Genomic DNA, 3,629 nt, shown 5'->3' with positions numbered 1-3,629 from the left:
CGCTAGAATAATAAAATTGACGTGCTTTGTTTATCACTGAAGGAGACATTTTCGGCTTTTGGGGGCGTTTTTTATTAAAGAAAATAAAACATGACAACTTCAGCCTTCCAGCTAAAGAAGAGTAGATTACATTGGGTGGAATCTGAAGAATGTACATAGAAATGCGACCTTTTACAATGGGCATCGCTGACGTTGCTTTAAGACTATAATATCGCGAATTCATTAATATTTATGACGAACAAAAATCATGCGTGCATAAATCTCAGAATGTTTTCGGCACAGATATCTGCTATCTGAAACCATGACACGGAGACATTTCACAAGATTTGTGTTTTTGAGTTGTTTCAGAAACAACCCATTATTTTTTTCATTCCATAAAATATTTATTCCGCAAAATATAATATGGAATTACCGCCTGCACCAAGTTTGCCACTACGTGTAAAGAAAAACGGAAATGTTCATTTGATTGTTAATACGAAGTACATGTTCCACGTTTAAAATATTTTTTTTTGCTCTGCTGCAATGGTAGCTTAAGGGCGTTTCTATTCGTTGTTCTGAAATATAAAAGTTCCGATTGTCGTTAAATAAGAGAACGATGTGTAAGTTAGACAAAAATTTGCCTAATAAGGACCAACAAGTTTGCTGTTGTCTGATGCCGAAAAAATGACAGACCCGTTCGCACAGTGGCTTAGTACAAAAGCCTTTCCTTAAAACTATATCGCTGAACAGCAGGGAAGCAAGCCAGAGGGATGACCGCATTACGGCACTGTTCACAAAATCAAGTACACATTTAATATATCGCTAATGCTTTGCCAGCAGACTTCTGCTTGAATATTGCATCGGTTTGCAAAGAAATTTACGAATCTCCAATGTCTAGCGCTTCCATAACTTCTTTCAAATGAACAATTAAATGACAGAGGTTTAAGACCTAAGCTGGATGATGAAAACGTTCTGGTCACATATAATACCGCGATAACCTACGGCAGATTCCACATCGACAAAGCAATATATATTAGGGCCGTGAAAAATTTACACGGCATTGTAGCAAACTAATCAGAGCTACGTCATCCTTGACTGTCACATATCGTCCTCCTGTTTGACCCGAGCGCTTCTGGCCAAGAGTATGCCTCTAAAATGTAGATTAATCAATTCATTGGCTAAAGAAATTGGAAGTTCTGTTGTTCTTAAAATGCTTCCTTCCGTAAAGCGCCCCCACTTTTATGAACGACCTCGGTGAAATAATACATCATGTAATTAATGTTACTAAACAAGTTCTACTGATGTGCAGGTCATACTACTTTTCTCGCCTAAAAGGGCTTCAAGCCCGTTTGTACCCTGCGCCCAAATTAAAGCAGATGAAATTTATGAAAGCAATTGCTTGAGCCTAATGCAATCAGTTGAGGTTTGTAGTGTGTGAATTTCGGCCTCTGGACCCGTAATTGTTTACACCACGTTCCTTATTTTGGCCTCACAAGATCGTTGAGTGCGCCCGGACCTGGCAGAGCCAAAATTTGTGAGTGTGCGCACTTGTTGGAGGAGATTATGGCACTCTGTGCGTCGACACCGTGCGTATCATGCCTGGTGTAGCGAACGAAGGCGAGGAACGCGGCGAGACCCGCCGTCATTGTGGCATTTCTCGGTCTCCCACAGTCCGCGGAACCCATCGCTATGCAAGTGTTTACGGAAGGGCAGCCCATCGCCCCTGAAGAGCTGAAAGACGGTTTCTGGATTGCTCCATTCAAGTACCAGGAGCTCTACCGTAAGTTTAATGCCGCTGGCCCGAGCGGCAGCGGTAACCCCTATGGTGACGGCGTCTCGTCCGCATCGGGGAAGAACGCCGACGGAGACAACATGAACGCTCGGGCAGATAAACGGCAGACAAAGGCTAGGGCGTCATTCATGAAGAAGATCCAGCTCCCACAGCTGCCTTGGTTGTCTCAAGGTTGTCTTCAGACCGCAAGTTCCGATCGACTCCCCTCTCAAGGTAGGAGCCACTCTACTTCAGGCGATTGGCAGCGCAGCTGGCATCAAGGACGCCCGAGTGTTCGAAGAAGATATTGCGCAGCGACACCCAGTCAACCAAACGATTACTATCAGCATCCCAGGCAGTGCTCGTGGAGAAGCCAATAGGAAAGTCGTGGCCTTTACCCTCAACGGAAAGACTTACGCTGCCAAAACCTACGTACCAGCTCCGGATCTCTCTGTCAAGGACATTGTACAGAATGAATACAGCGAGGAATCGGACGAGCATCTGAGACTCAACCACCGACACATGAGCCCGGATGTTGATGTTCTACTGCAATACGGTATAAGAAATCGAACCACATTGTTGTCATCGTGGCTGGTACGACGCTCCCCAGAGTGTTCCGGTGTCTGGGAGCCCTACATAAAGTGGCTCTGTTTCTCAACAGGGTGGAAGCATGCTTCAACTGTAGAAGAACAGGACATAGATAGGACGTATGTCCCCAAATTAAAAAATTACATGCCACCGATGCGGACATAGCCACCCGCCACCCCCGCAAAACCAAAAACCGACCTGCAAGGCCAAATGCATTGTATGCAAAGAGCCCCACAGTAAAGGCCGCAGCAATTTCAAGTTCCGATTTTTCAAAGGCAGAACACCAGAGACAAGCGCCAAGAAGACCGACACTGACAATTCCCAACAGCCAAGAGGAAGACCAGAGACCCGGAACGCAGCTGGCTACCAGAGAGACTCCTCATCTTCTTTCCCGCCTCTGCAAAGGCATAAGAGCAAGTCCAACCAAAGCAGGAGCGATTCCGGACGTAGGTCAAGGGACCCCAGCCATAAGAGGGACTCCAAGATTGTCTGGAACGTCGCGGATGACAAGACCATCTCCTGGAAGAAAGAAGACAACGATGGTAAGGTGAGGGATCAGGCAAGAGTTATTGAAAGGCTTCTTTCAAGCATAGATAAACTAGAAAAATTGGTAGAAGCACAAACAAAACTCATTCAATCCCTCAAAAGTGAAAAATCTAAAAAACAGCTATTACGCAAACTACAAATAACCCACCCATGGAAACAGATCACGTCTCTCTAACTAAGAGACCGGCGCCCAATGAGGAGGTGGAGACCCCTACCACTAAAAAAAAAAGATTGAAGAATGCTCCAAGGAGAGTGCCCCAGCAGTCCCGCTTTCTAAAAGAATGAATAAGATAGAAGAGTGCTTAAATGGCAAAGTGTCACAAGTTGCGAACTCCATTGATGGCCTCGGACTTCGGCAGCAGGAGGCCACGCAGATTCTGCGAGAACTTAAGATTGCGCATGAGAGCACAGATCAGCAGATTAAGCACTTAGGACGATACTGCATGGCGTGATGGGGCAGCAGCAAATTACCCTATCCCATCCGGCGCGGAGGGGACAAGCCAAAGTAAAACATGGATTCCACCAAACAGAAAATAATTGCAGTCTGGCAGTGGAACTGTAGGGGGTACGCACGCAAGAAGGCCAACCCACAGATTCACATTTAGAACACCACTGTCAAACCAGACATTATCGCACTACAAGAACCCTCCAGAGTGGCTACTCTTTCAGGCTCTGTTACTGTTACGCAACTGCGAACTAGCCGCAGATATCCAGCAACGACTGTATTGCTCGAAAGGGACATCAA

Source organism: Amblyomma maculatum, chromosome 5 (assembly GCF_055883805.1).
Source record: "Amblyomma maculatum isolate TAMU_Amacu chromosome 5, ASM5588380v1, whole genome shotgun sequence".
In the NCBI taxonomy this organism is placed as follows: domain Eukaryota; kingdom Metazoa; phylum Arthropoda; class Arachnida; order Ixodida; family Ixodidae; genus Amblyomma; species Amblyomma maculatum.
This window is presented reverse-complemented; position numbering follows the sequence as displayed.